Raw genomic sequence first — 12,941 nt, forward strand, 5'->3', positions numbered from 1 at the left:
ATTCTGTTTCCTGCACATTACACTTCTGAAAATCTGTGACCTAATTAGAAAAGAGATTATGAGTGAGGCCAATGAAATATATGAAGGCCTGTGTGTTATTTCTAGTAGATTATGCAAAAAAATGATTCACTGCAGGATAAAATTGTGCAATGCCTATAATTCAAGGTCTTTTCAATGAGAATTAGGGTTATGTATGATTTTCCTTTTTCTGTGCTTAATTTATTGTTGCCCATTTAAACTTCTTAATAAGCATTCATACCAGAGCTGATCATAAAGTGCCAGTTAATTTTCACATGTAAAACAAAAAAGCCCCCCAATTTCATTTTTTTTAAGCTTCCAGTTACAGTTTCAGGTTTGCAATAAAAATCAAACCCAAAATTGCAAATATTCTGTATTTCTTAAACACTTGCAAAATCAGTTTGTTCTACTGTTGTTGGAAAACATGCAAATCTAAACTGAAGTGGGAAGTTTTCATAAAAGTTTTCATGTTAATTAAAATCTCACTGTTGTCCTCAAACAAAGCCATTAAAAATGCAGTGTCTGTGCTGTGTTTAATTTTCTCTTATTCCGAAAGCTCTGTCAAACAGGCAATTTACTCACAGATATACTTCAAGAGATATGTGTTACATCAAGAAAATGGCACACTTCTACTCAGGGGATGGGTTTTCTCATGCTCTGCTCTCCTAATCCAGGACTTGGCCTTTAAAGCCCCTGAGCAAGGGCTGGAAGTTATAACTAACAGGAAATTTTGCAACAGAAGCCAATGACACTTTTTTCATTTCTGCAGAAAATCTATGAAGTAATAAATTTTCATTGTTAGGTCATCTTGACTTTATGAAAGTCAAAGTTCTCCCTGAAGCATAATGATATTGTACAGCTTGGAGGTTTCTCAGTGATAGCAGGGTGATAAACACAATGTAATTCCTGCATCCTGGTTCACTGTGGTGTTGAGGTTGTAAGCACTGCACAGCACCTGGACAGGAGAACGGCCTGAGTGTCTGAGTGGGGCTTAGCTGCTGCCTGGGTTTAAACCACAACATACTACAAACAGGAGTGGATTTGTACAGCAAACCAGTTGGTGCTGAGGACCTGAAATCCACATTTCTGTGCTACCCCTGTGATTTCTACTCCTCTCCTTGTATGCAGGTTCATGGGCTTGCAGGCAACTTTTCAGCACTGGAGGAAGGCTAAAGCATAGCCAAAAGTGAGCCAGTGAGCCAGTAAAATGAAAAAAAATTACAAAAAAAATATTTGGATACAAGAACCCAGCAGAAAAGAAAAGAGGATGTGGAGGAGTTTATATGCAACCAGGCACAAAGATTGGAATGTTTTCTGTTATCAGCATTCTAAATTAACCAGTTTCATCCAGTTCAGGTATGTCTATGTGAGAATAGAGTGCTGCCATACTCCAAAACATAGTGTCAGCTGATAGGAGGGCCTGGATAAGCTCAGCAAGTCTCAGCTTCTTTGGAAGAAGTTTCTGTGGATATTTGAGGATCTTTGAGACTGGTTTCAACTAGAATCAAAGAAGCAGTACACAGAAACATAATGCTTCTGTGGGCAGATTTGTCCTCACTGCTCTTCTGGGTCACCAGATGTTTCAATATCTCAATGTAGCAGTAGCCTAAAGTACATTGTCAGCCCATGTGGGAACTTCAGATCTAGTCCTTCCACAGGATTAAGGAATCTTTATTTCAGAGATTTTTCTCCCGCTAATGCCCTTATTAACTTGTCCATATTCAGACATTAATTCAGCAACACCCTAAAACATGGGTTAAAAATCAATCTGCTTTCTCTATCAGTTAGTTCTAGAGGGGTGTTTTCATGGCTCACTGGAGGTATTACTACAACCATTTCTCTTGCAGCAGCAGCTAAGGTGACTTACCTCTTCGTGCCTCTAGAACTATGCTGTAGCTCAACTCCAGGTTGTCCACGCCCATGGCTGAAACATATTTACCATGCTTCACCCTAAAATTACTTCTGTCCCTCCAGTGGGAGCTGAGGGAACTTGAAACCTCCAAAAGACACTAGGGCTGGGGAAGGATTTGGGTTATTGACTGTGCGCTGTGTTGCCACTACAGATCCTGCTTACAGTGCTGTTGGAGGAAGCCTAGTAGTAGAGATTCATTTCAAAGCTTTTGCTTTGCTACTGCTCCTCCAACCTGATTTATGCTGTAAAAAGGTACTCTCACTATGCCAAGGGGAGATCTAGTAGGTTGACTTGGAAAACCACACAGTGGATTCACAGTGTCTGTCTTCACTGGTAGTTGCCAAATTTCCACTCATGTTTCCTCTCTTCTCCTTACAGTTTCTTTTCTGTCTGTTCCTCAGTCAAGTCCAAGTTCCAAACTTCCCTGTAGTGGCGCCTACTGTTAACACACCAAGGATAGGAGACAAATCACTGGACTTTACACATCTGCAAAGGCAACACCTGCATCTGGGAGACTCCCATGGAGTGGCTTTGCAGACAGTAGGAGGGTAGATACTCAAAAGGTACCTCCTGCAGACAGCACCATGGGAAGATGGGCTAATCATACCCTGGAATTGCCTGTCTTTTCCATAAACTGACTATTACCAGTTCAGCTATGGGCATCCACATCAGCCTTCTTCCATTAGCCATTCAATCCATCTCCAGCAGAGACTTCTATTGATCTGGAAGAGGCAAGGCCTCTGTGAGGCACAGCCATGAGATCCTGCAGTTACTGTCTCTATCCAACACATATGCACAGAAGCAATCAGAATTCTGTCATATCCTAAGTTGAGATGCTTTACTTTGCAGTCTGAACAGTTTGCTTTAACTAGTGTTTGTTAACAAACCAGTTTGTTTCTGAGCTCTTTTACAGAGTGATAAGAGGAAATCAGGAGACCCAATACCTGGCTTCCCTCTCAGCGGGTCTGCAGCCTTGAGGCTCACAGCATAGAGCAAGTGGAGTAAGTTGGAGTGTCAGTGAGCAGAGGTGGACATTTCACAGATAAAAGCTGGCAGGAAAGGAAGGCGCTCTTCCTTAATGATATTCTTAGAAATACCTAAACTATTTAGACTGAAGCCATCCCAGAGTTCATCCTGAAGCAGATTTTATGCATGGGAGCTTATTGCAAAGACCCGCAACACAGCACGGAGCAGTGCAGCTGTGAAGTGGGGCAGTCAGTGCTCGCTTGCTAAATTCCTGTTGGAATGCTGGCCTCAATGGCACTGTATGGTAGGAACATTACCTTGAGGTGGACACTCAGAGAAAAAGGATTCCCCATATGGGTTTGGATTTGGTTCTCTCTGGTTTCATTTACATTTTTTGTTTCTAATAGTGAGAGCCAGGGAGATCAGGAACTCCTCCTCAGAGTGTCCTTTGCACAGAGGTACATGAGCCTTTTGTATAGTTGCATTTTTAACATATTTGTGGAGCACAGTCATATTAATGTCTAACAGGCTAATAACAAACACCTGGAATGCCCCTCACAGACCTCCCAAACAGTGTCAACAACAGTTCTTGCAGTTCTGGTATTCTTGCTGGTGGCCTAGTCGATAACTAAAATGGATTAAAGAGACATTGTTGGGAAACAATTAAGGAAGACATCTGACAAGGCATCTTTGTGAATGGCAGCACACAAACAACAGGACCTGAACACCCAGGTCACATAGGTGAGGCCCAACCCACTCAAGGACATGGCTGTCTGCCCTGTGCGAGCTAATCAGTCATGAGGCAAATCAATGCGGACTCCTTAGGGACACAGTGATGATTTCAAGCTGGCTGGTAGTGAGGAAGATGGAAAATCGTATCAGTAATCCAGCCCCACTCTGACTGTGACACAAGAGCAATAGTTCTGCCAAAAACATCCCCATTCTTTTCACAGCTTGCTTCCCTGCCTGAAGGCAGGAGCAGATTTCTAGGGCAGGGTTTTTCAATCCAGGGATTTTAAGACCTGGAATAGTCTCAAGGACCACCATGGACTCAAGGCACAAGTAAGACAGAACGTAAGGATGGTATTTTTCCCCCTTGAAATAATTCAAAGTTTGGTTGGACTTTCAGAAGGCTTCTCCCGGTCAAGGTCATTTTCACTCCAGAACAACGAAGAATATCAATTGTCATGAGCTAGTATGTGCCTCTAACAAGAGCTGCACTGGGCTGTCTGGGCTATCCCAGGACAAGATAGCCTTGCAAAGGAAATTTTCAAAATATTTATCAATAAAACATCCTTTGATATGGCACTGAGTAAATTTTACATGCTTCAGTTTATTTTAAGTAAAGCAAATATCAGATGTTTATCTACTAAGGAAAACTGTTATGAAGTCACCCTAACAGTCATAAAGCAATTAAAGAATCTTGAATGGAAGGCCCTAGAAAGTGACAGTGCTCTTATACCATTAATACATTAATAGTGAGATACCTCAGGTAATGTTTAACCATAGAATGAGGCAATGGTAATAAAAATGACACTTAAACAATCATTAATTATTCTTCTGATCAGGGTAATGTTCCTTTAACTGAAGTATTATCTTAAAAAAAATGGAGTGGTTAAATAAGAGGCATATTTACAAACACTTTGTCTTCATACAGACTGTAAATGTTGTAAGTACAGATTTACATTAATAAATAATGATGGAGTAAAAATTATATTTTGGATCAGTTTTCAAATACTAACCAGGAATAAAGAAGTTTAATGACATTTCATATGCTGTATTCTTACACTGTCAGGGCAAAATACTTTATATGCATATATATAAATAGTAATATCATAAAATATGAATTTATATAAAAATAATGGTTTATAGTGGTTGCAAGAGCCCCAGGTCATTTTCCAGTATGATCAGACCAGTCCAATGGTTGTGTTTGCATTGTTGTTCATTTTGTTTAATGGTTGTTTTGGAGTTACTATTAGTATTCATTTTGGTACACATGTACATAAAAACTGGCACAGGCAGTCATAGACAGATGTGTGTCTAGGAAGTGAGGAGAGAGTTTTACATATAGATTCTTAAGAAAAACAGGGTTTTTAGCTGCATCTGTCAGGAGCAGGGTGCCTGGGGTAGTCATCCTCAATTTCTCCTGCTGAAAATTAGAGATGAACTTGCTGGTGCCTTAAAGAGACAGTCCCTACTCTGCACATGTCATTTATTCTTTCTACACATTTTGCTTGCACCTCCTTCCTCTGCCACAGACATGATACTCTTATCCTCTCCATCCTGCCTTCATAATATCAAAACTATCCAAGGTTTTTTTGCCTTCTGGGAGCGCAGGGCATGTGAGGTCATAGGATGTCACGGATAGTCTTCCACAACCATGTATAATCTTAGTACTCCATCAAAATTGCTCTCCTCTGCACCCCCTGATGAGTGTCTGGCCCCCCCTGCTACTCCCAGTGCTCCCTGATCATGGGGACAAAGACAAAGAGGTTACAGTCATAGTACAGCGTGTGCTGGGCTCTTGTTTGCACACCAGCATTCCCTCCTGGCATGGCTCTCCTCACTCTCCTGGGGATGCTGTGAAGGTTAGCTCTCATGTGACAGCTTCACCAGACTGCTGTACTAACTGCAGCTCCCTGGGATGAGCCTGGTTCATCCGCTGTGACTTCGGCCCAGGCACCTTACGAGCTCCTGGTCGGAGCGTGCGAGCACTGCCGTTCAGCTGCTCAGACCCATCAGGGTCTTGCTTACACAACCTGCCTAAATCACAATCTCTGCCACAACTTCTGGGATAAGAGTCAAAAGACTGAGCTTAACTATTAACAAAATGCTCTGCGGTGCACTAGGCAGTCAAGGCTGAGCATAATGTTCTGCAATTGGATTACACCTGTTTGGAAAAATCTCACCTTTCAATGGCCTCATGTATAAACAACAGAGTTTCATTTTCCAACGTGTAGGCAGCTAGCAAGAGAAGACATGCCTGTTGTCCTGAAGAAATTTTTTTTTTTAGGTCATGTGGCTAAATCAAGCCCAGAATTGTCTTTTATGGCCCAGAATGAGTGCTCAGGTCTCTCTGCTCTCCTGTGGGTTAACAGGAGTATGGGAAAGGCTGGGAGCAGGGCAATGGGGACATCTCCCTGCTTCTCTTCCTCAGTGGGGCTGATTGCTGAGCCCTCCAGTGTAGCCTTGCAGAAGGGTCGCACTTCCACAAGAGCATACTGGCAGCCCTCTGTGCAAGGGTGAGACCTCAGTTTTGGGTGCAAGGAAAGGTCAGGCTGTCTTCTCTGGTCATGGTCCCCCATGCCCTTCTTGCACATGAAGGTATTGCAGGACCCTGCAGGGGCAGATGTTGGGCCTCTGTACTCACCTCCACAAATGTGCCTGGCTGCAGGCACAAAAAAACCCTCAGGAGCACACACCCAAGTTCCTCCCTAAGTTAATTTGTATTTCCTTGATTCCTGTCAGCCTCCCCAGCAAACTCTCTCTCCTGGTTACTTCTGCCATCTCACCCATCTGCAGCTCAGCATTCTACCCACACTCTCCTAAAAGTGCTCTGACTTTCTCCTTTGCTTCACAATCATATTTCCATCAATTGTTGGTATGTCTTACTGTAGAGAGTTGTGGTTTACTTATTGAAACAAAACCTGGTTGCTTGGAATTAACTAATACTTAGCTTCAGGTGGAAGAAAATTGTTCTAGAAACTTCAGGAACATCTTAAAAGTACACAAGGCAGGTAGCAGCTTTTTTGTGGAGGTGGAACTCCTTCTGGCAAAGCCTCACTTTGCACCCAATAGATGAGGTAGGATGCTTTCCAGGCCTGTCAATGCTGACAGCAGGAGGTCTCTTCCCACGGTGAGCTGCTCGAAGCCCATCAGGACCCAGGCTGGCCTGGGCGGTGCAGCCTTTCCAACCCAAACTGCAGCAACACAACACTTTAGAATATCATGAGTGACAACAAAATTTCATGTGTATAATTTATTTATTGTGATTGCTAATTAGGAGCTGGCAGCAATGGGAACAGTTCTGTACCATACCTTGCACCCATAACTCAGGCAACAGTCCCTGCTTGGTTTATCCCGACAGTGAATCCTGCTGATCCAAAACAAGCTGCAATCTGACTCCTCAGTGCTGTTTAAATCAGGCTCTGAGAACACAGCTGGGTAAATAAACGTCTGGATTGGCTAGTAAAACAGAATGATTTAACAAAATGAAGGAATACACACATTTGTGTGGTTGCTTTTCCAGGACACATATTTTAATTGGGGCTTGTACTGATAATGACATTAGGCTGCAACCAACTTATTGTACAACTCATCTGATAAGGACAACTTATCAGCTGTACTTAGATACATGGGTTTTATTTTAGGCACATCCCAAGTCATAAATAAAAGTCTTTCCAGAAGACCTTGGAAAATATTACGTAATGCAAGTGCAGACAGTAGACAAAATATGATGAACTTCTGATCCTAAAGGCAGATAATGAATAGTTAATAATAAATATTTTAATGCATTTTTCATGAAAGCCACTATCATATGAAGGGGCACTACAGTATTTATAATGATAAAACTTTTAAAGTTAGTTGTAATTTATGCCTTTGTAAGGATATGATGGTGAAGAATTTCCTCAAACTCTGTGATACTTTGTAATATTGTTTCAGGATTGAGCTCTAAGCTCCTGGAACACACAGGTTTATGGCATTACAAAGAGCAAGCCTTTAATTTCTGTTGACAACCAGACCGCATCACCTAAACAAACTCACTCCAAGCACATGGACTGTGTGACCGTTTTTTGCACACAAACATCTTGGGAAACAAGACAGGGAAGACATTTTCAAGATGTGAAGGAGAGTCTGATAAGGATTGCTTACTCGTCTGTCCTTTCTTTGTAAAATCACCTCCCCAGAGCTCCAGCTACAGATTTCTACCCAGCAGCCTCTGTTTTTCCCTACCTGGATAACCACATGGTTGTGCTTGTGGAGACTCCCAAGTGCTGATGGCCCCATCCCAAGGAGTGTTTGCCTTCTCCCCCTTCTAGAAAAAGCCCTGCTGAAAGTCCTACTTTTATTTTATCCTCCTTTTGTTTGCTCTAAATTAACTTCTTTGTAGACTTTGATAATTGGCTGGTAAGAACGGACAGGTCTCCTTCCCCTTCCTTTGATCCCCCAAATGTTTTTTTTCAAGAGACTTGTGCCTAAGATTACAGTTGTTTTCCCCAATCCCAGTGCTGCCTTTCAGGCTAACCAGTTTCTTAATGCCTTATTTTTAGGTGTTCTTCCATGAAACTCGGCATGGGGGAGATTCCCTCTTTATTTTCGTCCGAAGGACTCTTTCTTTTCACTCTGGTAGCACGGTGCTCCAAGCCCTGTTGGTGATTCACTGGGAATGATGCCAGCTATTGAGAAAGAAGCTCATTTCCTGGAGCAACTATCTTTTCCAAGGTGGCCTTTATCCTAAACTGATTAGTCACAGTACTTTTAGTTTGTTTGATCTGACTTGATTACAACCTGGAGCAGCCTGTTGAGGAGCAAAGGGGAGCACCAGCCCTGGTGGTGGGTACTGGGGCCAGGATCTGTTTCCCAGAGGTTACTGCAAAAGAAGGTGCCAACACTCCAGCACTGGAGGGTTTTCCCATCACTGTTACTGCCTGCTGTTTGCAAAATGGCTTCCACACCTGGCTTTGGGATTTGTGGCTCTGTGTATCTTTGTACCAGCTGGACGAAGAGCAGCCCTTTTTATCAATAATGTTGCTGATAGGAACTGCAGTAGTGGCCACTTTGGGATCCAGGCCTGATTACAGCCCTGGGTGGCCAGTTTTCCTTCAGGTTTGACACAGAGAGGAAATAAGCCTCTCTATTTACTGAAAAAAAAAAAAGCTAAAAAAATAATAAATGGACTGAAACCATACACAAGTCACAGCTAAGCCCCATGAACACTGAGGCTTTTCCCTGTACAAGCAGAGGCCAAAGTATCACCTACAAGCATTGTGTGGGGCAAGAAAAAACTAGAAGTCAGGGCTGGACTGAATGAGACATGCTGTGGATGAGCCCAGGAGCCCCAGAGCTGGTGGGTCTGGTACTGTGAATACAGAAATACAGATATTGCTGCTGCTCTTTGCTTCAACGAGTGACAAATGAAAATTCTTTCAAATGCTCCATTTGTGGTTGTTCTTGGGTTTTTTGGGTGTTTTTGGTTGGTTAGTTTGGTTTGGCTTGTTTTTTTCTGGATCTCTTGGTAGTCATTCTTGTGAACTTCATCAAATTAGCCATGCTACTAAGGAGTGCTACAGCTGGAATTATATTATATACAAACACTTTCCTACTTCTGCCTTCTCCTGAGCAGACAGCATGCCAGGTCAGGCCACATGTGTCCGTATAAAGATTTCATAATTTTCCTGTGTCAGTCTGCAAACAAGCAGATAGAAAAGACATTCAGGGTGTGAATGCAACAGAGGGTACTATGGGGCTTTTTAATAGCATGAGAGAGATCTCAGTTGTAGATTAAGAATGCAAGGGATTAACAGAATTTTGTTTCATTTCTGCTTGCAACTGAACTCAGGTCTTGAATATTACCTTTAATTTGCCATAATTGTATTTATTACAATAGTATTTTTTAAATATATTTAACATTTTATTTACTGTTTAATGTACTTTAATATTTATTACAGTTTGCTAGCACTAATCTAAAAAATTAATCTAAACTACTGAATGTGGTCTTTGAACCTGCTACTTCACTTCTAAGAATCTCTGTGACACGAGTAAAAAGAGCAGACTTTTCTGGGCTAGATTCCAATGTATACTTGGGAGATCTGTATGGAAATGTTTATGAGCCCACAAATGGAAGAAGTAAAGTATATCAACAGTAAGTTGAAAAATAACAAAAATTTCAAAGAACATCAGTGATAAATCATTGCAATGTAGGAACTGGAATTCTCTCTCTTAAGAATTACCAAAATATTCAGAAAAGTAAGGCTCCTTAAATAATCTGAAACTATCCTAATGTAAGCTCAAAAGACAAAATACTCCATATCCTGTGACTACTTCATTTGTGCAATTCCAGGGGAAGAGCAGGCTGGTAATAAAAGAGAGTTAAATCCAGATGTGATTTCAAAAGGGCTGTACACACCTGGATGGCTCTAGAACCAACACTTGGTGATGAGGTAGGGGATTGTAGACCCCAGACCTATTGAGCCATGGAGCTTGCAGTTAGGTGAATCCCTCTGCTAGATGAACACAGCAATGTTGCTCCATGAGCAAAACCCCAGATCATTTAATTTTGTACATCCTTGCAAAACAAGGATGCTGATAGGAACACAAGAACTGATAAGAGACCTGGTGAAATATTGGGAAATACATTTATCCATGTCACTGTTACCTGAGGGGAACTTCAGGCATAATTCACACAGGTTAAGGAATGGCAAGTCTAAAGTATCTGGAGATAGTGGAGTATTTTATTGCACTGCTATCTGCAAAGGTACATCACACAGGGAGACCTAGAGCACAAACATAAACGGTTACAAAGAGCTGGCTCTGACTTAGTGTTTGAATATATTCAAATGTTCTACCAGCTACATAGAAATACATTATTTGTTTAGGTTATTTTAACAGTTTTTTTTAAGATTGTTTCAAAATAGAAAAGCAAGTAAAAGTGTGCTTAGCTGAACTTCAAGGAGGAAATTGGGAAGGGTGACTGGAGCTTGCCTGGGAAATAGAGTGCTGGCACCCATTAGTAGAAGCTCCTTGTCATACTCTGCCAGGGAGCGTTTTGAGTATTTATAGTTGGTTTGGTTTTGCTTTCACAACAGTTTGACTTTGTTCCTATTTAGTAGAACTGTTTTGGGATTAATTGAAATTCAGGCAACCGCTGTTGTGGTCTTCAAGGATCATTATCTTGACTGTCCTCTGTGGAGGCACAAACCAGACAAAGGCATGGTTTGGTGATGGACTCATGGGCAAATTGTTCAGCAGTGCTGAGGGGTAAGAAAATGGGACTTTTCTGGCTCAGCGGTGCTGGACAGAGACTCCAGTGTCAGGCCCCATCCAACACATGCCACAGCTCTGAGGCTTCAGCTGACCAACTCCTGACAAGAGAGGAATAAACTGGTCCTTCCTCTGCCATCTTCTCCTGCTTGCCAGAAGGAAAAAAGATCTATGGCAACTCAGTGGGGACACCACAGCTTTCCCTGGGGCTGGCACCACATTACCATGTTAGTCATACCATGGACCTGCACAGTTTCATCAGGAAAGGGCTGTAGTGAAAGCTGCAGGCATCTGGCACCGTGGTTTCCCAGAGCTGGGATGTGCCTAGAGAAGGAATATACATAGACACTGTATGCAAACCTGAGGTAGACAGAACGCTCTGCAATGCTTCTCCTTTAACCTGGTGGATCATAGGCTGCTTTTACACTCTCATATGACTTAGCAGCTCTTGCAAATGGGGGTCCCACAAGCATTTCTGCATCAGGTGTCCTTGGAGCAGGCAGGCAGGACCTCAGGGTGAAGAGCCTTCCATTCCAGCAGAGCACAAACAAGTCTGTCTATGTCTCTGCTTTATTTTCAGATATCTAAACACTCATTACTGTGTTAAACGTAACTCCATGCACCATTAGCCGTATCTCTACTGAAGGACACAACACATCTGGCTGTGACGCTGCCGGTTCCATGAGTCACCCACTGCCAGCCAGGAGAAGCTCTGTGATTGTGCATCCTCCCATTGCTGTAATTCCCAGCCTAATTGAGTCTCAAATAATGTATTGCTATATTTAGCAATTGTAAAAGTGCAGGTAACTGCTGAATCAGCAAGTCTAATCTAGTTGGTTGTCTATGAGGTGAGAGGTTGCTTAAGAAATTAATTTGCTTCATGAAATTAAAAGAGACAGACAGCTTTAAATGAAAACAAAGTAACTATTTTTGCTTTAAGCAAAATATGGAAAATTCTTAAGAGAGAAAGGAAAATTCATTTTATTAATTAAAAAAATATGATACTTTTGTCTTGAATAACAAAGCACAATTCTTAATGTTGGCAGAGAAGCATGTCAAAACTCTCCATTTTGAAAGGTAATGTGCAGGATTTTGTGTTTGTGCTCTTCTTTATGGTGCAATGTCATCCTATAATCCCATCATCCAGGCCACGATTGCTGGCTTTCAGGGCACAATAACTCTAAAGTCCTTAAAAAAAGTGAATTAAATTACATGTGTAATAAAAAGAAGTGAGAGGGATGTGAATATGGCACCAATCCTTTCATTGGAAATTCCCAGCTCCTCTGCACCATACACTTCTGCTTATTGTATGCTCTGTATAAAGGAGTGATAACTTTCAATGACCCACTCCCTAGCAGGGTGTCAGCTCTTCCTGAGTCATTAAGCAAAATTCAGACCCCCTTTTTCTGCAAGTCTCAATAAATTTGAGCAACCCAGAAATATCATTATTAATGGAACTGATCTCTTTCCAACCCAACTTCACTGCCCTTTCCAATCTTCTTGTTGTTGCCTGAAACTTGCTTCTTGACTAAACTTACTTACTCTTCTTAACACCATTTTATGCATCACCACTGATTTCAACTCGGTAACATGACTGATTTGAACTGGGCTACAGGGTGCTAGAAAGAGAAACTTGCTGTAAAAAACACAAGGTGCTAGAGAGTATAAGAATCTGGAAGTGAAATGACATTATGGTTCCTTCTGGCATCAGTGTCCTGAGTTTGTGAGTACAAGGGACATCTCTGCCTTCCATAAAAGCCTCTCAGGGCCAATTAGTTTTTGTTTTATTTCTTGGATGTCCCCAGTGAGGGCTTTACATCTTCCTGAGGATGCCATTCACAGGCTGTGGTCCCTGTCCTTCCTCCAAACAGCAGAGAGAGGAACGGGCACCCACCAGCGGTGCATCCCCAATGAGCACTGAGTGTCATTTTTGAAAGGGTTGAAAGAACTTGAGTTTGGGGTGTTTTACACTTCTAGCATCACAGCAGATGGTATTGTGAGCAATCTTTTGCTTCAAGGTTTTGGGCAGAACCTGACAGCAGGGTGACCAGCAGAAGACAGGATG

Source organism: Pseudopipra pipra, chromosome 5, assembly GCF_036250125.1.
Source record: "Pseudopipra pipra isolate bDixPip1 chromosome 5, bDixPip1.hap1, whole genome shotgun sequence".
Classification (NCBI taxonomy): domain Eukaryota; kingdom Metazoa; phylum Chordata; class Aves; order Passeriformes; family Pipridae; genus Pseudopipra; species Pseudopipra pipra.